The sequence below is a fragment of the Phyllostomus discolor genome, chromosome 2, assembly GCF_004126475.2.
Source record: "Phyllostomus discolor isolate MPI-MPIP mPhyDis1 chromosome 2, mPhyDis1.pri.v3, whole genome shotgun sequence".
NCBI lineage: Eukaryota > Metazoa > Chordata > Mammalia > Chiroptera > Phyllostomidae > Phyllostomus > Phyllostomus discolor.
In genome coordinates this window covers 78562527-78588395 of record NC_040904.2, presented here as the reverse complement: position 1 = coordinate 78588395, position 25869 = coordinate 78562527, and the positions used below count along the sequence as shown (strand labels likewise).

General features: G+C 35.3%; 1 protein-coding gene and 1 pseudogene across 4 annotated transcripts in view; one reads left to right on the top strand and one right to left on the bottom strand.

Moving 5' to 3' along the window:
- EPHA6 (EPH receptor A6) overlaps positions 1–25869 on the bottom strand; it is a 920707-nt gene that overhangs the window by 554960 nt on the left and 339878 nt on the right. The window lies entirely within an intron of this gene.
- LOC114490667 lies at positions 1714–24547 on the top strand (annotated as a pseudogene).

Below are 25869 nucleotides of genomic sequence, written 5' to 3'. Positions count from 1 at the left end.
TCTGTGTCTGTGGGTTAGGCATGTATATCCTTTGGCTAATCCCTTCACCTTCTTTCACCCATTCCCCACCCCTCCTCCGCTCTGACAGCTGTCAGTCTGTGCCATGTACCTCTGTTTCTATTCTGTTCATCAGTTTATTTTGTTCATTAGATTCCACATATAAGTGAGATCATATAGCATTTGACTTACTCTGATTGGCTTATTTCACTTAGCATAATTTTATTTTGGTTAGGTAAAGAAGTTTTATTCTTTTTACTATGTGACATTTTGACTATTAACATAAAATAAATAGGGATATATACTGGCAAACCCAGGTGAGTTGCCATTAACAAGCATAAAGTAGACAGTAGATTTAGTTTTATCTTCTACCACTTTTTCTCATTTATAGATTCATAATTTATGTGATAAATAGAATTAGAAAAGAACACATTCATTCAAGAGGTGGACAAGTGTTGAGGACAGTGCATTACTTAGAATATAAAGTCAAAAACGTTTTAGTAGTCTGAGGCTGGTGACAGGCAGAGTCAAAATTCTAAAGCTGTTTGCAGTTTTGGAGTAACGTAAGTGTTTTTGTTGTGGAGTTAAGATAAGGTATGAAGACAAAAAGGTTTATATTAGTAGTTTGTGAGATTAGATCACATTTTTTCTTTTTAATACTGTTTTGAATATAATCTAGTAAAATACTGGCACAAATGAAAGCTAACCATATTTTTTTCTATAAATATGTATCACATTTTAAGTGTTCCAACATTCATCTTCTAATACAATTTGTATTTAATTTGGTATTCTCAGGTATATTTTAGTCAACCCAACTTAAGCCTACATTAATATTACTTCCTTAATATCTAGCACTGCTTTAAAAATATGTGCTGGTTGAATCTGTCATCATATTTTAAAGTATACCAAATTAAGATGCTATTTAACTTTTTGTTTCCTAATCAGAGGTTCTTATATCACTATTTTTTCTAGACATACTATAATGACAGTTCTGAACTTTTTCTTCCATTTTTTCTTTCTTGCATACTCCTTAAGACAGAGTAAATTTATTTTTAAGCATAACTATCCCCATAGAGTATACACTGAGTAATTCAGTGTAAGATATATTAGTAATAATAGCTACAGAAAACCATTTATAAATATTGAGCAACCAGAATGAACCAAAAACTCTGCAAGGCACTTTGTGTACAATTTTTTAGTTATTTTTATAAAAATTGTTTATAAAGAATAATGAATGTGGTCTTTGGAACTGGATTGCATGACTTTTAGTTCTGTTTCTGTGTTTTCTTAACTGTCATTTGAGGCAACTTATTTTTCTATACATCACTTTTCTCATCTGTAAAATGGGGATAAATTATAACACCTAACTGAAATGTTGCTGTGAGGATTTAATTAATTCATATGATAAAATGATCAGAAGAGTGCCAAGCATACTACTGTTTAGCTGGAAACTAAAATTAAGAGGTATTAAGTTGCTATAGCAGATGGGTTTTTTTCCAAAAAGTCCTCAAAACAGTATCTCCCATCAGACATACGCTTCTGATAATGCCTCACAGATACTTTTTCCATGAAGAGTTCAGGTTTGTGCTCCCAACTCTTGAATCTGGGTGTACTTGTGACTACGGTGAGTCTATACGACTTCCTAGGTTAGGTCATAAAAGGTGATTGAGCTTCTGCCTGCTTGTTTTGGGATGCTTATTTTCAAAGGTAGCCACCATGCCCAAAGGAAGGCCAAGCAGCCATGCAGAGGCTCGTGTGGAGAACATAGACCTTTGGCCCACAGCTCTAGCTGAGCTCCCAGCTATCATCCAGCACCACCTGCCAGCCAGGTGAGTAAACTGCTTGGAAAGTAGGTACTGCAGGCCCCAAGGGAGCCACCCTAGCTGATGCTACATGAAGCAGATGAGCTGTCTTTGCTGAACCTTGCAAAAACTACAGATTTATAAGCAAAATAAATTATTATCATTTTTCTAAGTCATTAATTTTGGGGGCAGTTTTTTATGCAGCACTGAGTCCATGGAACACCTGCTTGAAGTCACATGCAGAAGAGCCCAAAGTTAAGGCCTATGTTCATTCTAATCCATAATCTGAGTTCTCATCATAAAGTACATTGGTTACCCATTGTTTCTGGAACAACATGACTACTTTGTCACCTAGAGCAATGAGGAGTAAACCACAGTTTTTAAAGGCCTATTGGTGATGGTGTTTGGATAATAAATGTTGTAATAAAAAGGACTCTTTTGTAGGATACAATCTGTTTTAATTAACAGATATGATTTTAAATAATAATTTTATGTTCTCTTAGACACTTTTTTTAATAAAAGCTAAACAAATAGAGCCTTATTTCCACCATTAGAAATAAAAATAAAACACAACCTTCATTTAATAAAAGATGATTTATGTGACCACCTTACTTCACAAAAAAAGCAAGCAAGACATTTTATCTTTCAACCTAGAACTGAAGAATAGACTCATCATAAAATGGTTTATATGCATGACTTGCACATTTTCTCGTCACTGTTCAAAGTCTCATGTACTCTGACATCTCAGTGAAGTTTGACAACCATGTCTTCTACTGGCTTAGCAACAAACTCACAATCCATTCTTCAATCTGACAACTGTGAATGTCCTGCTGTCATCTATTTGTGGTATTCATGTAGCTGAATAGTGCAGAAAACTAATGTAAAAATTATTGAATTATATACCATAAAATTTTTACTAACAAGAAAAGCACACATTTTCTTTTTATAAAGGTATTAAGCATAATCAATATAATAAGAATTTATTGTCTACTACAAATTGGTGTTTTTCAAACATTATTCTATTTGATTTACAAAATCAATGATGTAGATATTAATATCTTCACTTCACAGAGATGAAATATGAACAAGCCAGGATTCGAAGCCAGGTCTATCTGATTCTTTAGGCCAATACCTTGTCATTATATGAATATATACATATATTATCCAAACATGCACATATACATATATGTGTATATATACATATATTAGAATAAAACTTAGCAAAATATTCACCAACTGCTTTTTAAACAATTATAAAGATAAAATGCTACACTATAGCTTAGAATTTCTAAACTTCTTCACGACTCCCTATCTTCTCTGTAACTATGCAGGTACATCTCTTCCTCTTATCCATAGAAGCTTGAAATGATAACATATCATTGGTTGAAGTGTGACTAGATGTTTCCTATGTATTTCCACCATAAAGAGCCCTCTATTTTACAGTTAAACTATAGTACTTGAATATCATGATACTTTGAGTTTTACTTTTTTCCACTCTCAAAATTAATGTTTTACACTAAGTAACAACTAATGATGTAAATTTAGTAACTAATGATGTTACTAAAATAGTAGTTTATTTACTCTCTTTATATTAATATTTTTAATGGTTTTCCAAAACTTTGGTTTACATTTCATTGGAATGTCCTATAAATATTAAAGTATTTATACTTTAATACAATACATGGAATGACATCTTTTATCCGGTACAAGTATAGTGCCTACATTGAACCAGCATAGCTCGGATATGCGATGCTCATGGATGACAAAGGCACATTCAGAGTTCAACTGTTGTATGCAGCAATAACAGACACTCAAGAGGTTATGCAGGTTTTACAGATGTGATATGTCTGGTCAGTCTCTTGTTTGGGCTCATACCTAGTTCCACACATGTAGAGCCATTCCCTTTAGTAATGCTGTTGGTCTGAGCCTGAATTTCCCAGTGACTATTTTACACTCAGGCAGATCATTTGTAAGCTGGTGCTCGGATAATCCAATTTTCATGGCAAGTAGGAGTTCTTTGAAAAAAAAACAGGTATAGCATTTCATGAACACATAACTTGAAAACCCTGGAACCACAGAGGCATGTTCTACTACAAAGCTTAAAATCCCATTACTCAGAAGCTCCGCATATGCAAAATTTTGTGAATTTTTTTGTGTACACTTTTTGTGAAAACATATTTATATGTATTGTATAAATATTTTAAACACAGTGAGGCAATTCTAGCAGACCTTCCTTTATATTCTATTTTCAATATTTGTATATTAGGTTTCTTTAACTTGGACAATTAGATATTAAAGAAAATTAGATACTAAGATAAAATATGCTATTGGACCAAAACAAGTGCATCATCAACATACACCCATTTGTTTTTCTTTCCTCTCTATTCCATGTGCACATGCACACACCTCCGTTTTCTCGGGTAGAAGTACTTGATTGTTTTGCAGTGGGTTAGATTCCATGACTACCACAACAGGACCTGAGCACTTGTAGGAAGAAAATATCTTTGTGTTAAAGGTCTCATCCTCTAAGACACTGCTTAGTACATTTCAGGTCATCAACACATATTTATTAAGTGAACAAAAGTGAATTAGTGGTGTCTGATATTCTTGGTCTTACAAAACCAAAAGTTTTATATTTAGTAAGTATCACTGTATTATAAACACTCTGATACAGCTTCTTTAAGGGGGCAAACACACTTGCAAAAGACACCTGGAATCAACATAACACTTCCCTCTATCTATTATCAAAGCAAGATCATATTCAAGCATTGACTTTTTAGAAAATTAATCCTAAATTGTAACATACACTTTTATTTTGAGTTTGCAATTTTAGAGCTTCTGTCTCAAATGGCCATATTGGTGAATAAAATCAGCTCTGTATTTGACTGCATATTTTAGTTTGAATACATATGTAATTGTTCTTTGTTGCATCTTTACAAACTGGAGTAGTAATGTAAAAATAATGGTGCTATTGCAAAAACTGCTTAGCTGATACTGCATTTTCAAGTACAATAACCTTTGATTATTCTCAGGTGAAACAACTTTGGTAAGAGTATAATGGACTGCAGTTACTATTCACTCAGCATATAATAGAGAAGTCAAGGGTACAGGTTATATAAGACCCAGTCCCTGAAGAGGTAATGAGTATACACCTCAGGTTATGTGATAATATTAGACACTATGTGATTAAATGCCTCGTGAATGGAACAGATAGTAAATGACTAGAGTTTCAAGAAGAGAAATATTATTATGGGATGGAGTAGCTAAAGTCAGCTTAAAGATGTTACATTTTCTGTGAGAAAGTAGAATGGGAAAAATAATGAGAAATTAACAAAGATGTTGAAATGAAAATGATTATCACAAATTCCTAACACAAAGAGGAAACCTGCATAAAATGAAGAACTGACAGTGGATAGGAGAGAGGTAGAAAGTAGTTAACGAAGAATGGTTATCAAGATTCTTACAAGACAACTTAAAGAATTTTATAGTAATTCCACTAAAGCACAGAGCAATGTTTGCACAAAGAAACACAAGTTTATTTAAACTGAAGCTTACTGACAGTGTACCGAATTCATTCAATAGTATGAGATAAAGAAGCGAGGAGACCAGATGGGAGACCAAGGCATTGATCTTAAGAAAAAATATTTAACAACTAAATGAGGGTGGGAATAGGGAAAAGAGGAAAAAGTAACATTGCGAAGAGAAATTATTCTAAAAATAGTATGGAAAAAGAATAAGGTATAGATTAAGTGCAGTTTAAACATACTTGTTAAATATATTTAATATTCTAAATTCACTGTATGTTTATGGATAGAATTTGGGCTTTTGACACAGGAATATTAAATCCAGTTGTTGAAACACAGGGTCCCTCACAAATAACACCCCTTTTTATTACACAATCATAAGGATGTAATTTTGTAACATAACAATATCACACTCAATCACACCATGTGACATTTTAGGTGAAATGTTCAAATTGCTGTCCATCTTGTGCAAGACATTCATGTACCCTCCCAACCACGCTCAAGCAAGCCTTACTTCTGCTGGACCCTGTATATTGCCTTAGGTAAGTTATTTAACCCCTGCAAGTATAAATTTACTTATCTGTTAAGTGGAGATAACAACAGACCTACCTGTTGGGATGATGTACAATATAATTTATGTAATGTGTTTAGATGTGTGCCTAGTTTGTTATAAGCAATTGATAAAAGCTAGATCCATAATTTTTAAGGTCAATCTTCCAACAGAAATTTACAATGCCAAGAAAGAAATTCTGTACCCAAACTAATCAGGCAAATAGTTACAATGGCTAGCCAAATACAGTCATGTGCTGCCTGACTAAGGCTGTCCTGGTCAACAAACGACATATAGGATATGACAGTGGGCCTCTCCAACGAACTCTCCTGTGAGACTGGGACTTTCTCCTGCCACCACAACTCCCATAGGTTTTTACAGCCAGAGATTTTGAGGCTTTATTTCCCCATGCTGGTACCCTGGGTTGCAGGTTTGTCTCGCTCCACAGTTGTTGCTCCTGGCTTATCCGCACTTGAATGTGGGATATCCTGGTCTTCCAGCCACTGCCTCGCCCACCCAGGTTTACCACTAGCTGCCACCTTGCCATGCTTCCTCTCCAGCCCAACTACCCATCTCTGTCCCTCCTACCAGTCTAGATGGATGTTCCTTTAACTCCTTGGTTGTCAGACTTCCATGTAGTTTGATTTTATGGCTGTTATGGTTTTTTGTTTTCAAATTGATTATTATCCTTTTTGTTTTGCAAGGAGGTAAAGCATATCTACCTTCACCTCCATCTTAGCCTGAACTCCCTTTCTAATTTCACTATTTTTTAAACAGTGTTGCCTTTCACATGAATAAAATTTACTCTTTACAAAGTTCTAGACTGTTTCCAAGGTTTAAAATATTCTGTCATTTAGTGAAAAAAAAAGTATTTAGAACACCCAGTTGTGTGCACATTTATCACGCATCTCTCACCCATCAGTTTTCCAAAGCAAAAGACTAGGGATAATGAAATGTTTAAGCTATTATTGACTATACAGTTAATCTTACATAGCACTTCTTTATAAAGAGGGAGACACAAGATTACAAAGACAAAGCTCCTTCCTCAGAATTATATCTTGGGACAGAAACGGAGCTGGATTTAGAAATCAAGCCTTCTTACTCTCTAGACTGGCATTTTTCCTCCATACCACAATCTTCCCACAGACCTCTACCCCACAAACATTTCATTGGCCTTTTCTAGACCTTTCTATAATCTCTTTCCTTCTCCTTGAAGTAACATAATCAGAGCCACTTATAGTATTTCTGGAGCAGAGACACTAATTTTGTTCAAAATGGGCTGTGGCAATTTGTTTTGTGTCAACTTCTCCACTGTTACAAATAATCTGTATAAACATCAAAAGTCTTATGTGGTCTCTTAACTTTGCTTCCAGCAGGCATATCAGTATATCAGCTCCTGTTGCTTTAACTCTGAAAGAGATGCTAAATCTGTCCCTTTATCTCCATCTCCATTGCTAACACAAGTACACATGACCATCATATTTTGCCTGAATTATTCCAATGGCTCTTTCCACTTTGCACCCACCACCTTACAACGTAGTTTTGACACTATATTCAGAGTGATCTTTTCAAAAGCAAGGCAGCATTTAAGGGTAGAGACTAGAGCAAAGTATCTGTACTGCTTAAACCCTCTAATTGCTAAAATTACATTTTGAATAAAATCCAAATTCCTTATATAGCCTTTAGGGAAGATCTGGCCCTTGTCTACCTCTCAAATTCCTCTCTTCCACCCTCATTGAGTTTTAGTTATATAGGCCTTCTTGCTGCTTCTGTAATACTTCAAAAATATTTGTGTGTTAGGACTGATCCTCTAACCTGTCTCTCTCTATCACATCATGTGCTCTTATTTTCTGCATAATATTACTACAATTTGAATTGAATTTGTTCATTTATTACTTTACTTTTTTATTGTTATTCTTGAGAGCAGGAAACATCATTATTGTTCATGATTTGTCTCTTGTGCTTAGAACACAAGTTAGCAATAGTCATTCGCTCAGTAAGTATTTGTTGACTGAGAGGATGTGACTCTTACAGTCAATGTAGATTTAAGTGTCTTCCAGCTCTATTATCAGTAAATATTTATCACTGTTTACTAGAGAAGATGTATTCCTTAATATTCTTTCTCCAGCATACCCTCAGGATACCCCTACTACAGCTTTGACCTCAAATTTCTTCATAGTGTTCTCAATCAGTCAATAATTCTCTCTTAGTTCTACTATAAATACGATCTTTGTCTCCAGAAAGAAAGCCTATTTTTTGACTCTCATAATGAAGTTTCTTGCATGAAGAATGTATGAATTGTAGCTGATGGGTAATATTTAGATATGTTTCTAGCTTTTCAGTATTTTTCCAACTTTATAAAATGTAATTTTCTCCATTATTCTGTCATCTCCTTGAGGCATCTTCTTTTGCTCCAGTGGAACCCTCAGATGTAAAAACAACATCATCATCATGTTTGGTTATGTGTTTAAAATTAGAGTGTCTAGCTAGATACCTTGTCAATAGGTAATAAGCAATAAAAAACTATGAGCTAGCGATGAAGATCCTGATCCTTAGGTGCTTGTGTACCAGGATTAATTCAGGCAGTGGGAAATGTGAGGGCTATGTGTTGCTGCACATAACAACCACTTTCTTAATTATAGTTGGAAGCCACATTTAGCTTCACTCAATATGTATTACTGCCTTTCAGATGAGGATACTGAGGCTGTGCAATGTGATGAAAGATGCCAACAGTGTAATTATAATATCTTAGTATTATCAGAAAATATAATTCTACCCTTTAACTTGAAAAAAAGAGTTATTAAATGACTGTAAGGAGCTTAATATTTGCTTTCTGGGGTTTCAAGTGTATCTCTTGGTTAATTAATAATATTTTTAGATATGTTTACTTTCCTTTAATGATAAATAATGTCCCAATGGTTGTATTTTTATTTTCTCTAGGAGATAAGCTAATGTGAACTAGGTGACTTGCATAAACAGTATGGAAGATAAAAGTGCCCCAAGTAAGAATTCAAGCTTGTGTAACAACTATTCATAGATTTTAGGCTTCAGGAAACTTTTGATTTTTCAGTACTGACTGCATCTATGAGAAAGAACCTAAATATTTAATCAAACATTTAAGACTGAAGGAACAAACAAACCCAGTGCTAATCAAAGGACTCCCTGAGACAATTCGTCAGTGTTGTCATTTTTATAGCTGTGTTTAATGAGTAAGCTACTTCAGTGATTTGAGTTGCAACTTTAGAGAACTGACAAGAGTTACTGCTTGATAATTTATTGGAGGAAACAAAAGTTTCATTTACTGAATTCTATAAAATATATTTTGATATTTTTGGACACAGTCATGTTGAAATGCAGTATAACTGTCCAATTGACAAATTAGTTTGTGTTTGCTTGGTTATTAAAAAATAGATAAAAATCACAAACTGAGCAATTACACATGTTTCCCTCTATTTCCTAAGATATAATTTGATTATAATTCATGTGTAATTTCTGGACCAAAGTACCTTAGGCTTTTTTCCAAATATTTCCAACTTCAATCAGCAAGTATACTTAGGCCTACTTAAAAATAAAATGTACAGAAGTGTAAAACTTTAATGTCCGCCCTATATACGCCTCCAGCAGGCAATCAAATCTATGTCCACACTGAACTAGGTATTAGATATTTCTGAATATTAATATGTCTATTTTAACCATTGGATTGTAGACTTTTTGAGTGCAGAGAGTATGCCATATTCATTTTTGTACCCTCTTATACCTAACATAGGGCCTCCTACATGGTCTGCTGAGCACTAGTAAGCTTTCAATAAATATCTATTAAATTAAATTGAATGAGAGGACTGAGAAATTATGCTAAGCATCTGGGTAATGGAGACTGTCAGTCAGTGTGTAACTAAGCAGTGCAGTTAAAAATGCTGAATGTGCATGCTTGCATTGCTGGATTGAAAGCACCATAGAGCAGAAATATATAATTTACCTGGCACTTAATATGTATCAAGCATGCAGTGAACCATCGTATGTACAATATCTCATTCAGTCAATCACAGCCAATTCATAAGATAGGAAGGACTTATCTCATTACAATATATATGAGAAGCCTGAGGCAATATGGTGTGATATTTAAAACCTCATGAATTCTGCTTTCATATTTGAGTTTGATTCCTGGTTTTGCTAATTATAACCTCTCTGTAGAAATGACCCAGGTAGAAACCTAAAGGGTAATTGGAAAATATTGCTCAAAATGTAAAACACAACATTTTTGACATTGTTATCATATTTCTATTATTCTTCTTATACTTGAGTGTTTAGTATTTAAGACCTTTCACAATCTGGTCCTGGGAAGCTCTTATAAATTCTTGCCTATTGTATCAATCTACATGGCCACCTGAAACTACTTTTGTTTCTCAGACAGGCTTTGCACTATGCAATGTCTTTGCAAATGCTGCTCTTTTAACTAGAAAATCCCATTTGAAGTTAAACTCAAACCAGTTTCTTTTGAGATTGAGATTTTTTTTTGAGGCAATTGTTTGATGCCATTGTTTTCCATGCTTTATTTGTATCAAGTAATCTCTGCATTAATTTGTGATCATCCCCAGCCCTCCATACTAGGTAATTAATTCATGAAGCCAAAGACAATGATCAGATTTATATTTATATTTTTACATTATAAAGTATATATCAATATCTGAAATTAAAATTAGCTGTTTAAAGAACTAATATAATTCCACAAAGGTTAAGACTGCCTAAATTAGCAAAGCTGATTAGAACTCAAATTGTCTTGCTTTAAATGCAACCCAAGAACATATTAGAATCACAACAAAACTTTTGAAAAGTACTGATGCCCTGCACACACCCCAGGCTAGTTAAACCAGAATCTCTGTGGTGGGGGTACAGGGTACTCATTGTTTTCAAGGCTACCCTAATCTACAGCCAGGATTGACAAGTACCACGATGTGACGTATGTATTCCCCGTAAGGCTATTCCTACACTTACAAATAAAACCAAGAAAAATAATATCCAGATAATTTGCCTTGCTTAATTTAAACCTTGTTCCCATTATATTCCATTCTATGAAAAGACAGCCATAGTTTCCAGCTATGGCTCATGAAGGGTTTCAAAATAATCAGAACCAAATCCATTATGATGTTATTCTTTTCAGACAAGACACTTTCCACTGGCTAAGGTAGAACAGGAGCTGGAAGAATTCTCTCCACTATTTCTAACTTTATCCTGGTCTCATAAATGTCTGCACCAACAATGCTGTTGCTTCAGGGCTCTGGGTATTCTGCTTTGCCAGTGAATTCTGTGGTCAACCCACTATAATTACACAAACTTCTTTGTGAAACAAAAGCACTAAACTTACTTGGTCAACTGGGGAGGAAGGGGGCAGTGAAATAAATTCCAGACCTTTCTGAATCAGTTACCATCCAAGTGGAAGAAAATTACATACACATAAATATCAAGTTTCAAGCCAGTATAAACAATTTTGCTTCCCTGATTTTGATTTCACCTTAAATAAAACATGTTCAAACACTGGCACTTTCAATGTTAAATCTTTGCTTTAATGACTTTTCATGATAAGTGGATTTAATTACTTTTGTTATAAGTGCCCATTTCAATCATTGGGCAAAGGAAGGAAATAATAGATAATCTCCATTCTATTAACTTTTGTTTTTATCCTAATGTAAACCCTGGCTTTGATTCCTTCAACCAAATGAAATTCTCAAGAATTAAAAAGGCCAAAGCAAAGTGCTCAGTAGTTTTAACTTATCCTTTTAAGTCCTCTGTGATTCTGCTAAGTGATCCAGAATGCTATATATTTCACATCCTGTGCAGACTTGGCAACAGTGGAGCTAATAGCATGATGTCCTGTAGTTACTGGACTAGAATTCAGAAGCTGGACTTTAAAATAGCAAGCAGATGAGAACTAAGAGCAAAGCTGAAACCAGATTCAAAGGTATATCACATACCAAGGGAATATAAACTCAGGGTGGGCGGTGAGGAGGGGAGGAGGGTGGTATGGATCCTTGTATCTGCAGCAATGTATTCAGATACTAGGATACCTTCAAGGTACATTTTAACTAAAGAGTTCCCTCATTTCACTTTGGACAGCAATCAAATTTTAAATAAGGTTTCATTTATTTATTAGAGAGAGGGGAAGGGAGGGAGAAAGAAAGGGAGGGAGAGAAACATCAATGTGTGGTTGCCTGTCATACTCCCCCTACTGGGACCTGACCTGGCCTGCAACTGAGGCACCTGCCCTGACTGAGAATTGAACTGGCGATCCTTTGGTTCGCAGGCCCACATTCATTTCACTGAGCTACATCAGCTAGGGCCTGCTTTGTAAACTTTCCTAAGAAGCTGAGGTAGAATAAAAAGGCAACATTGTTATCTTAATTTTTTTCAGATGTTGACTCTTAAATAAGAATACAGTATAATTTGTTTATTTGAGAAGTTAAGGGGGTCTAATAGGGTCTGGGGGAAATGAGATATAGAAGTGAAGACACTATATAATGATGTTTTCAAGCCAGCTACCAGTATAGAGGATAGAAGTTTGATCCAGCTGTAGAAACCATGAGAATATGTACCTTAGAATTATCTGACATAAGTAGTGAGGAAGGTGGGGTATTTACCAATTCTCATCAGTCATTCATTAGGACTAATTCTGGGGCACATCTCATACCATAGGGTGTCCATAAAGTCCAAAAACATAATATTTTTTATTGTTTATATTTCCAGACTCTATAGACATCTGGGACAATTTCTGCCATCATACTCAGTGAAATGCAATGTAATAATATCATGGTGGCAGACAACTGTCACCACTGAAATCTGTTTCTTTTTCAATAATGTTCTTAAAAGTTATCCATGCTGATATATGCAGATATAGTTTATTCATTGCAACTGATATTTAGAATCTCATTATATGAAAATACTATAATTTATCCATTTCTTTATTGCTAACAATTTAAGTTATTTAAAACAATTTGTTTTTTTTAAAGATTTTATTTATTTATTTTTAGAGAGGGAAGGGGGGGGGAACAGAGAGAGAGATCAATGTGCGGTTGCTGGGGGCCATGGCCTGCAACCTAGGCATGTGCCCTGACTGGGAATCGAACCTGCGATGCCTGGTTTGCAGCCCGCGCTCAATCCACTGAGCTACTCCAGCCAGGGCCAAAACAATTTGGTTTTAAAAATAACTCCGTGATAAATCTCCTTTCACATGCTCTCCGGCATGTAGGTATGAAAATTTTACTAAAAATATGAAATTTCATGATTATAGACAACATACTCTTCAGCTTTACTAGATGTTACCAAATTCTACTCTAAAGTGATTAAACCAATTTATGGTTTCAAGAGCAGTGAATGGATGTTCCTGTTTATTCACATCTTCTAATATACTTGGCATAATTAACATCTTGGATTTTTACCAATAAGTTATGTATGAAGTGGAAACTGACAGTAAATAATAAACATGTTTAGATAGATCATAGAGTCTAGAGATATAGGTATAGGCTTTAATTAATGGGGGGGAAAGGAATAAGGATTTTTAGAAACATTTATAAAGGACACATGGATAAAGCCAAAGGGGGATAGGATCAAGGGTGGGAGGTAGGGATGGCTGGGGTGGCAGGAAGGGTGGGGAGAAAATGGAGACAACTGTACTTGAACAATAATAAAAACATTAAAATTTAAATTAAAAAAAACTTTAAAAAAGTTTAAATTGTTTTGGTTGTCACAGAGTTTATAGTCAAAGATTAAGAAAGTATGGTAGTGATATTTTGAAGGATAGCCTCTAAAGTAGTTCCAGGAGAAATGTTTAAGAGTATATTTCTTGTGAGAATAGAAAAATATAGCTAGTTCAGCACAATACAATGATAGCTTAAACAATGGCAATATGAACATGGCAGGTGGCAGCTGGCCTTGGTGTATCCTAAAACTTTTGTTGAGTGTCCACAGACACATCCCTGGAGCTGAGTGTGAATTTATATTAGTGTGGTGAATACCACTATTTCTGACCTGGTGACTCAAAGAACCTATCTCATGCAACTTGCATGCCACCAGAGGTTCTTTCAGTGACTGAACCCAACAGGCAGCCAGCAAGTAGAGGCAAATCTTGGGGTGCATTGGGTCTTTTGCTGACCTGCTCCACGGCTCAGTGTTGGTGGAAGACAGACTTGTTGAGTATATTGGCCCCTCCCATACACACCCAGGTACAGCAGAGGTAGCCATACATTGTGGATCACTTTGTAGCTCCAAAGAGAAAGCCCTGGGTCATTCATGGGAAGCACCTGACACTGACCTGTACCAAGAGTCCCTCACATGAGGCCCCAGAACCAACACACTGGTAGTAGGTTCAGACCATATCACAGTATGACCCAATTAGCAACAAAACTGACACATTCAAAGAAAGATCTGAGCAGCACCAGACCCTGCTGGGACAAATTCTGATTTGTGGGGTCAGCCCTCACAGAACAGCTTATATATTGTGATCAAGGTTGATCCACATAATCAGCCAGCCAGAAAGTCAACCTCACACACAGATAGGGCAATAGCAATCAAGACTCAACTACATCAGGAGGGTTCATATAATCCATATCAGAATAATTTCTTGAGCACCTAGCCCAGGTGATCAAGGAAACTGCACCACTGAGCCCAACAAGACATCTATTGATACTATATAAGGCCACATACCAAGGCATAACAGAGCTACTTAATACACTGCCATAAATACAGATAAACAGCCAAAAGTGGGAGGCAAAGAAGCATGCCCCAAATGAAAGACCAGGAAAAATTCCCAGAAAAGTAACTAAATGAAATGGAGGCAAGAAATGTACCAGACACATAGTTCAATGACTATAAGAATGCTCAAGGAATTTAGCGGAAGAACATATGAAGTCACTGAGAAATTAAAGAGTCAGTAAACATAAAAAAAGGACATAAAAAACATACAAAAGGACCAGTCAGAAATTAAGAATACAGTAACTAAAGTAAAGAATACACTTAAAGGAATCAACAGCGGGCTAGATAAGGCAGAGGATCAAATCAGTGATTTGTAAGACAAGATAGCAGAAAACACTCCATCAGAGCAGAAAAAAATTAAAAACGACAGTAGTTTAAGGGATCTCTGGGGCAGCATCAAGTGTGACAACATCTGCCATCATAGGGGTAGCAGAAGGAAAAGAGAGAGAGAGGAAGATTGAGAACATATTTGAACAAATAATACTGAAAACTTCTCTATTCTGGTGAAGGAAAAAGACACAAAAGCCTAGGAAGTGCAGAGGGTCCCAAACAAGATAAAATGGTGAAGGTTAAGGTAAAAGAGAGACTCTTAAAACAAACAAGAAAAAGTTACCTACGAGGAAGCACCCATTAAACTGTTAGCTGTTTTCTCAACAAAAACATGTCAGGTCAGAAGAAATTTGCAAAAATATTCAGGGTGATGAAAAGCTAGGACATACAACTGAGACTAACTTACCCAGCAAGCTTATTATTTAAAATTGAAGGAGAAATACAGAATTTCCCAGGTAAGAAAAAGCTAAAGGAGTTTATTACCAGCAAACCAGTATTTTAAGAAATGTTAAAGGGACTCCTTTAAAAAGAAAAAAGAAATATAAGAGGAGCATTGTTAAAAGAATAAAATGGAAATAAATATATACCTATCAATGATCACTTTAAACACATAGATTAAATGCTCAAATAAAAAAGACTTGGATAAGAAAACAACACCCATATACAAAGGATCCACCTCAGAATGAAAAAAATAAAAACAAAACCCACAGACTTAAAGTAAAAAAAATGGAAAAAATGTCTTATGCAAACTAAAATAACAAAACTGGGGTAACAATACTTATTATCAGACAAACTAGACTTTACAACAAAGACTATAACAATAAACAAATAAGGTCATTATATAATGATAAAGGGATCAATCAAACAAAAGACTATAACCCTTGTAAACATTTATGCACCAAACATACATAAATATATAAAGCAAATCTGATGGACATAAAGGTAGATGTCAGTAGTAATATAGTCATAGTAGGAGATTTGGACACCCCATTGACATCAATGGGTAGATCTTCCAGACAGAAAATTAACAAGAAAACAGTGGCCTTAAATGTCCATTAGACCAAATGGATTTAATTGATATCTTCAGAGAATTTCATCCTAAAGAAGCAGAATATACATCCTTTTCCACTGCACATGGAACATTATCTAGGATATACTACATGTTAGGACACAAAACAAGTCTCAATCAATTTAAGAAGATTAAAATCGTATCAAGCATTTTCTTTGACCCTAATGGTATGAAATTAGATAACAATTACAAGAAAAAATCCTGAGCCCCTCCCTAAAAAAGAAATGGAGTCTAAATAACATGTCATTAAATAATGAATGGGTTGACAATGAGATCAAAAGAAATAAAAAGATACCTTGAAACAAATAAAAATAAAAACACACCGCAAAATCTATGGAGACACAGCAAAAAATGTCCTAAGGGGGAAATTCATAACATTGTATGCCTACCTCAAGAAACAACAAAAAACTCAAATAACCAAATTAACCTTACACGTAAAGGAACTAAAATCAAAGCCCAGAGCAAGTAGAAATAAGAAAATAATAAAGATCAGAACAAAAATAATTAAAACAGAATCTAAAAAACTATACAAAAGGTGAATCGAACCAGAACTTGGTTCTGTTAAAAAATAAACAAGATTGATAGATCTCTGGGTTTTATTTGTTGTTTGGTCTTTGACGGGTAAAAAATAAACAAGAAGAAACTGTTTTTTACTCCATTGTATGTTTGTGCCCCTTTATAAAATATTAATTAATCATAGAAACATGGGTTTATTTTTGGACTCTTTATTCTGTTCCATTGATCTATGTTATAGGGAACCTATCCACGTGGTATGGTGATAGTAGTCCAGCCCTATCAGAAAATCAACAGGCACAAGTCAGCACACAGGAAGCCAAACCCATGGATTGGTTTTCCCATGTGGAATCAGGCTTGCATTGTACCTAGGCTGCTATGAGGCTTGCTTTTGCTAAAACTCCCTCAGCCTGAATTGAGACAGAAAATGTTTACTGAGTACCTTTAAAATGGCTTACTAAAGTCCGTGCTAAACCTCCCAAATATTGAGTGTAACCAGTTCAATCACTTTTCCCCTTGGTCTGCAACATCCTTCTCTTTGAAGTAATTAGCAACATTCCTTTGTTATCTGTAAAAGGTAATCACCTACAGAGAACCTGTGCATAGTAAATGAGGACCATCCTTGATAAAATGAACCCAGAAAAGCAATAAAAGCCCATCTAGACAGGGGTCGGGGCCCTTTCTTTCACTTAGAGAGTGGCCATGCCATCCCTTTTTCTACACAGGACTTCTCTAGTCCATGTGAATTTGTTCGTCACAGTCACAACACACGGACCCTGCAGGCTGGAGTCTACATCACTATGTGTCTGTTCTTATGCCAGTACCAGACTGTCTTGATTACAGTGGACCTGTAGTATAGTTTAATATCAGGTGTTGTGATCACTCCAACTTTGTTCTTCTTTCTCAGGATTGGGAAAGTTTCCATATAAATATTTGGAATATTTTTTCTAGATCTTTGAAATATCCCATTGGTAATTTAATAGGAATTGTGTTGAATCTATATATTGCTTTGGGTAGTATCAACATTTTCATGATGTTTATTCTCCCAATCCATGAACATGCTATATGTTTCCATTTATCTGTATCTTCCTCAATTTCTTTCTTCAGTGTTCTATAGTTTTCTAAGTACAGGTCTTTTACCTCCTTGGTTAAATTTATTCCTAGGCACTTTATTTTTCTTGTTGTTACAGTAAATGGGATTTTTTTCTTAGTTTCTCTTTTAGATAATTCATTGTTGATGTATAAGAATGCCATCAATTTCTGAATATTGACTTTGTATCCTGCTACTTTGCCAAAATCACTTACTAGGTCAAGTAGTTTTCTGGTGGTGCCTATACAGTTTTCTATGTACACTATCAGGTTGTCTATGAATAATGACAGTTTTACCTCTTCCTTTCTAATTTGGATGCACTTTATTTCTTCTTTTTCTCTGATTGCTATGACTAGGACTTCTAGTACTATGTTGAATAAGAGTGGTGAAAGTGAGCACCTTTGTCTTGTTCCTGATCTTAAGGAAACACTTTTAGTTTTTACCAATTGAGTATGATGTTGGCAATAGGCCTTTTGTATATGGCCTTTTTTATGTTAAAGTATGCTCCCTCTATTCCCACATTCCTGAGTGATTTTATGATAAATTGGTGCTGGATTTTGTTAGCTGCTTTTTCAGCAACTGTTGATATGACTGTGTGATCTTTGTCTTTCATTTTGATAATGTGATGTATTGTGTTTATTGATTTGCAAATATACCAATCCTTGCATCCCTGGGATAAATCTCACTTGACTGTGGCATATCATCTATTTAATGTATTGTTGGATCTGGACTGGCAGTATTTTGTGGAGGATTTTAGCGTCTATGTTTATTAGAGATACTGGCTTGTAGTTTTCTTTCTTTGTTGTGTGTTTACCTAGTTTTAAATTTAGGATAATACTGGCCTCATAAAAAGAGTTTGGGAGTCTTCCTTCTTCTTGAATTTTTTGAAATAGTTTGAGAAGAGTAAGTGTTAGCTCTTCTTTGAATGTTTGTTAAAATTCACCTGAAAAGCCATTCAGTCTAGAGTTTTTGTGTGTCGGGGTTTTTTTTATTATTATTGCTCCAATTTTGCTAGTTGTTATAGGTCTGTTCAGGCTTTTTGCTTCTTCTTGATTCCAAAATGTTTTTCATTTTTGAAAAAAAAGTTTTTCATTTTTGGGAGATTGTATGTTCCAGGAATTTGTCCATTTCATTTAGGTTGTCCAGTTCCTTGGCATATAGTTGTTTATAGTAATTTCTTACAATACCTTGGATTTCTGTGGTATTGGTTGTCACTAGTCTTCCATTTCTGATTTTATTTATTTGAGTCCTCTCTCTTTTTTCTTCATGATAATTTTGGTTAAAGGTTTGTCAATTTCGTTTATCTTTTCAAAGAACCAGCTTCTGGATTCATTGATTATCTGGATTATTTTTTTTTAAGTCTGTATGTCATTTAATTCTGCTGTGATCTTCATTATTTCATTCCTTCTACTCATTCTGGGCTTTGTTTGTTGTTTTTCCTCTAGTTTATGGAGACAGAAGGTCAGGTTGTTTATCTGAAATTTTTCTATCTTCTTTAGGTGGGCCTGTATTGCTATGATCTTTCTTATGAGGACTACCTTCACTGTGTCTCATAGGTTTTGGGTTGTTGTGAGTTCATTTTCCTTTATTTCCAGATACTTTTTGATTTCTTTTGTGATTTCATTGTTAAACCATTCATTGTTTGAAACATGTTATTCAGACTCCATGTATTTGAATGTTTTTTCCCTTGAGGTTGAATTCTAATTTCAAGCCATTATGATCCAAGAAGATGGTTATTATGATTTGAATTTTTTTGAATTTGTTGAGGCTTAATTTGTGTCTTACCATGTGGTCTATCTTTGAAAATGATCCATGTGCATTTGAAAAGACTGTATGCTTCCCTTCTTTGGGTTGAAATTTCTGTAAATATCAACTAAGTCCATTTGATCTATTGTGTTGTTCAATGCCACACTATCCTTGTTGATTCTTTGTATGGAAGATCTATCCATCATTGACAGTGGGGTGTTAAATCCCCCTATGATGACTCTATTGCTGTCAATCTCTTTCTTCCTTCAAGATTTTCCCTATGTATTTAGGTCCTCCTATGTTGGGTGCACATATGTTTACAAGGGTAATATCCTTTTGTTGGGCCATTCTCTTAAGTATGTAGTGACCTTCTTTGTCTCTTGTTGTGGCCTTTATTTTGAAGTCTATTTTGTCTGATATAAGTATTGCTACCCCAGCTTTTTTTTTCATGTTTGTTTGCTTGGAGTATTTTTTTATATCCCTTCATTTTCAGCTTATGTAGATCTTCTGTTTGAGTTGGGTCTCTTGTAGACAGCATATATGCAGATTTTGTGTTCTTATCAACTCAGCTACCCTATGCCTCTTGATTGGAGCATTTAATCCATTTACATTTAAGGTTATTGATAGGTACTTATTCATTGCCATTTTTTCAGCATCTCTCTCTCTCTGTCTTCTGTTTATAGCAGTCCCTTTAGCATCTCTTGCAGTGCTGGCTTGGTGGAGGTGTACTCTTTTAACATTCTTTTGCCTGAGAAGATCTTTATTTCACCTTCTATTTTTAGTGAGATCTTTGCTTGATATAGTAGTTAGGGTTGCAGGTCCTTGCTTTTCTTTACTTGGAATATTTCTTTCCAGTCCCTTCTGGCTGGCAGTAATTCTGTTGAGAAATCAGCTGATAGCCTTATCAGAGCTATTTATTCCTTGCTCTAGGGATGCCCTTTTCCAGTTTATGTGGGCCCTCTTATTCTTGGGCTTTGATTATTGATGGCTCATTCATTGGTGGGTTCTCCTCTTCAGCTAGCTGACTGAGAGTCACTATCCCGACCATGTCTTGTATGCTTTTGTATGTGTGCTGGCAGAACAAAGCAAAACTAACCAGAAAATCAAAACTATGCCTGCAACCCCCCCGCCCCCACCACATCATCAATATCAACAGCAAGTGAACAAAGATTAATAGAGATGGAAAGAGATTAAGACTGTAAAATAGGGCAAAGATTATGATATGATTAAAGGAGAGAAAAATGATTTTGAGAGGGAAGTGGGAGGAGAAATAATGAGTAGAGAATAGAAACAAGGCAAAGAAAGAGAGAAAAAGAATTTAAAATATAAGTAAAAATGGGAAGGGTGATGGCATAATGGAGTAAGACAAGGACGAATATGATATGAGGTTTGAAATAAAATAAAAAAATAGTGAACCTGTAGGAACAAAATGGAAGAAAAACCACAACAAGGTAAATAACAGCAACAGATGAGCAAAGGTTAATAAAGATGCAAAGAGAATAGGAATATTTTAAGAAAGAAAAAAGAGAATATGAGATGTCTAGAGTAAAGAAATATGATTTTGAGAGGGAGGATAAATAATGAGATTAAGGAATAAAATCCAGGCTTAGAAAGGGAAAAAATAAAATACAAAAAATTAAGTAAAGGCAGGAAGAAAGCAAAATGGAGTAAGACAGGGGGAGAGTAACCTATTATATTTGAAATTAAAAAAACAGTAAACAAATAGGGATAAAATTGAAGAAAAACAGCAATAATGGCAATATCCATGCCAACCAAGCAAAAATGGACAAAGGTAGGAAGAAGATAAGAATATTATAAGAAAGAGAAAAAGAATGTGGTTGACTAAATGAGAGAAAAAATTATTTTGAGAGAATAGAGGAAAGAGAAATAGTAAAAGTAAGGAATGGGAACAAGGCATACAAAGGGAGAAAATACAATTTAAAACAAAAATAAGAAAGTGTAGGAAGAAGGTAAAATGAAGTAGGACAAAGGAAGAGTACAATGTGGGATTTGAAATAAAAATAGAATAAAAATATAAAAGTATAAAAAAGAATAAAAACAAAAAATAGTGATTTAGTTAGAATACAACTGAAATACAAGAAGAAGTGTTAAAAGGCTATACAAGAGAAAAAAGCAATACAAATTCTGAAAAAGAGTGACGTGGAATCTGTCTCAGCAGAGTTTGGTGTTTGCCTTCTGTCTTCTTCTGGATCTGCCTCTGGCTTTTTATCAGCTCAAGGTCCAGGGGTTTGTCCTCCAACTTCTGGCTGTACTGTATGTACCACCTTCATATGCCTCTAGAGGGGGCTTCTGTTGCTATGAGCAGAGTGAGACCCCTGGGTCTCCTCTGGGAGGCACTGCTCAGTCTTCTGGGAAAACTGTGAATGTGTTCCCACTACCCCTGCCCCACAGGTCTTGGTCTGTCCCAACTTATTTCCAATAATGTATAGTGTTTAATGAACTAGTTGTCTGTTTCAGAGAAGCGCCCAAACTGTGTAAGTGGGTCAGCTCTTTCCTGCTTGGTGCTAATAGCAACTCTGTGTGCCAGCAGAGGCTGGGTGGAGCCCCAATTCCCTCTTGCTGCACCAATTTCTTATCTCCCCACCCTGCTGGCCTCAGTGAAATAGGGCCCTGGTAACCAGTATATTTTATGTCCCTGACAGAAGCACAAAATGGGCCCTTCTGGCATTTCTTTTCCTGTCTTTCTCCTGCAGATATACACTCTGAAGGGGGTTCTTGAGCCTGTCCGGCTGCTCTGCAGAACTTCCCTGTTGGATTCAGTGCTGGTGATCCTGCAGGAGATGAGAACTGGGTACATCCTTTCCTGGAAGAAACCACTGTTTCTCATCTCCATCCAAGGGAAATGTTTTGAGTGTCAAAGTCTGATAAACTAACTCAAGGGGTAGGCTAGCATACACTTTGTTAAAACCTTTGAGCTGATCAATTTGGCACTCAGTAAGTCATTTTAGTCAGATAAAAAGCCTGATAAGGTCTAGGTACTGGCAGATAATTTGAGATAAAGGCATTGTCTCAATAAGATTTATGATTTTAGAACATGGAACTGATTAGAGCTTAACAATTAAGTTTTTGAAACTGTGAGCTGTACTACCATGAAAGCTAGATTATAAGATTAGATTGAAGTCTACCATGAAGTCTAGATTATAAGAGTTAAGAACTTAAAATCAACCACTGGGCCCAAAAGTCTACATGTGGGAAGCCACCTGACAGGTCTGCTTAGCTCCCAAGGAAGGATATATTGTAAAGTACCTGCTTGCAGACATGGTAAAGGATGTCTTGAAAAAGGAAGGACTTCCCAAGAGACAAAACCATGGGCCATGGAATAGTAGAGTAGGAAGTTAATTCCAGGGTGCAGACCAAAGAAGCAAAGGTGATCCCTTACTTTTGAAAACATAACACATTTTGTTAATTGCTATTTCTTTAAAATAAACCTTGGTAAGAGAGTTCAACTTGAGGGTGATCATCATAGAAAAAATGTTTTTGTAAGAATGTATGGTGAGCAGATACTAAATTAATTTATTGTGATCATTTAGCAATATATATAAATATCAAATTATTATGTTGTATACCTGAAACTAATATAATGTTATGTCAATTATACACAGATATAAAAAAAACTCAATGTATTTTTTTTGAGAATGATAACCTTAATTTTAAGATGTTTTATGAAAAGGGTTTTAGCAGTAGTTTGTAAAATGAAGTACCACGGCAAAGACATACATGTATTATTCCAAAATAATGGTACAGAAAAGTTTTTAGGTATATATTTTTATAATTCTACATATACTTTTAAAAATCTTTAAATACTGAGGCCATTATATTTTTTTGAGAAAAACAACTGATTCAATTTAAACTGTAACATAGAACTAAATAAATCCTGCTACTCAGCTGTGCTGAAGGCATGCCAGCTGCTGCAGAACCCATTGATTGCCTAGACATCCATTGGTTAATTTAATAAAAAAGAGAGATTTGGAGTACAAACACATTCACAATGCTGACATAACATGATCTTACCCAATGTTAGGGCCAAAAATCACACATATCCATGTGTGTGCGCACACACACACACACAACATTAATGTCTTAAAATCCTTTATATCTTTACTATTTAATATAATATTAGAAATTACTTTCAATTTAATTAAAGAAAATAAGACATTGAGGAAGTAAATTTTTATCCAGAATAACCTACCTATATCTACATGAGTTCACAAAGAATATGAATAATTTTAATGAGATGACCCTTTGCTTTTGGCTCAGAAATACACAGCTGGCAAGCTTTAGAGTATTGATACCACACTGATTTAATTCATAAAATATAGCTAGACATAAAATACAGCTAGACAATAGCATAATTTAATGTAATCTCATTTTTGTCTAATCTATTACAACAGTCTAATTGTAAATAAAATCACACTAATTACTACTACCCTGAGAAGTGTGGCTCAGTTGGTTGGTCACTGTTCCACAAAACAAGGGTTTGATTCCTGGTGAGGGCACATGCCTGGGTTGTGGGTTCCATCCCCAGTCTGGGTATGTACAAGAAGCAACCTATCAATGTTCTCTTTCACATCAACGTTTCTTTACCTCTCTCTCTACCACCTTTCTCCTCTCTCTAAAGATAAGTAAATAAAATCTTTTAAAAAATCGAGTTTGGGTCATGGGAGAAGCAGCAGTGGCCTGGCAGTTCAGGTTTGCAAAGGTTCTTGGCATGCCGTGGCCCTGAGGCACCAGGCATGCACCTGCCCCGCTGCCAGCAGGCCCAAGAGGAAGATCAGCTCCGTCAAGGGGGCAGAGAAAGAGGATCCCGAGAGAAGATCAGCGAGGTTGTCAGATAAACCTGCTCCTGCAAAAGTGGAAACCAAGCCAAAAAAAGGCAGCAGGAAAAGATAAATTTGCAGACAAAAATGTGCAAATGAAAGGGAAAGGGAGAGCAAAGGGAAAACAGGATGTAAGTGGCTAACCAGAACTGAAAGAGCTATCTGTGGAAAATGGAGAAACTAAAGAGGAGGAGAGTGCAGCCTCAGATGAAGCAGGAGAAAAAGAAGCCAGGTTTGATTAATGCCATATATCATGTCTTATCAGTGGTCCCTGTCTCCCTTCTTGTACAATCCAGAGGAATATTTTTACCTAGTATTTTGTAAATGCAAGTTTTTTGGAACTCTAGAAACATTTTTAAGAAGGAGGGAATTCCACCTAATCCCATTTTTTGAAAGTGTAAATGCTTCTTTTAAAAGAGATGAAATAATTTGCTGGTTAATTTCTTGCTCTTATTTTTTGGTACTCTGCAAAATAGTGGGATATTGAATATAGGAGATTGTCTTGGGTGTCAGCTTAATAATCCATAGATGGGGGTAATTTTTACATCCTATAATATGAAGCACACTAAATGGCCATTTAGACTCAGTCATGCATTTACTATGTCATGAACATTTTAAACTAATTCTGTTTTCATATTTTTGGTAAAATTGTTTCTTAAAGAAAACCACTCCTTGATCTTGGCTCTCCCTGTCAGAATTCTGGCATTCTGTAACAGCTCTGTTGTGGTAGTCCAGTTTTCCTAGTAACTTTGTTAATGTGCTGTGAAAGATTGAAAATTCAATTATGTAGTATATATGATATTAAATTGTGAATTAGTTGGACTTTGATGTAAGAGTGTATCGACATTTGCAGATATTGGTACTTGACACTTTATTAAGAAAATTAGTCTCCAAATTTTAAGGTGGAAAGTCACTGGAATAACTTAAGAAAAGAATCACAACTATATGACTACATATTTGGTACATATGTTAAGAATTGTGTACAGATTAAAATGTCTCTGTACTTATCCTCAAAACAACCATAAAACCTCATGAAAAAACATACTATTTTTTAAAAATATATTTTATTGATTATGCTATTACAGTTGTCCCATATTTTTCCTCCTCTTTATCTCTCTCCATTCTGCACCTCAACCCCACCAAATTCCCCCACCTTACTTCATGTCCATGGGTTCTACACACAAGTTCTTTGGCTTCTCTATTTCCCAGACTATTCTTAACTTCTCCCTGTCTATTTTGTACCTACAATTTATGCTTCTTATTTCCTGCACCTTTTCTTCCATTCTCGTCACCCCACTGATAACCCTCCATTTATCTTCATTTCTGTGATTCTGCTCCTGTTCTAGTTGTTTGCTTAGTTTGTTTTTGTTTTTAGGTTCAGTTGTTGATAGTTGTGAGTTTATAGCCATTTTACTATTCATAGTTTTGATAATCTTCTTTTTCTTAGATAAATCCCTTTAACATTTCATATAATAAGGGCTTGGTGATCATGAACTCCTTTAACTTGACCTTATCTGAGAAGCACTTTATCTGCCCTCCCATTCTAAAGGACAGCTTTGCTGGATGGAGTCATCTTGGATGTAGGTCTTTGCTTTCATAACTTTGATTAGTTCTTGCCAGTCCCTTCTTGACTGCAAGGTTTCTTTTGAGAAATCAGCTGATAGTCTT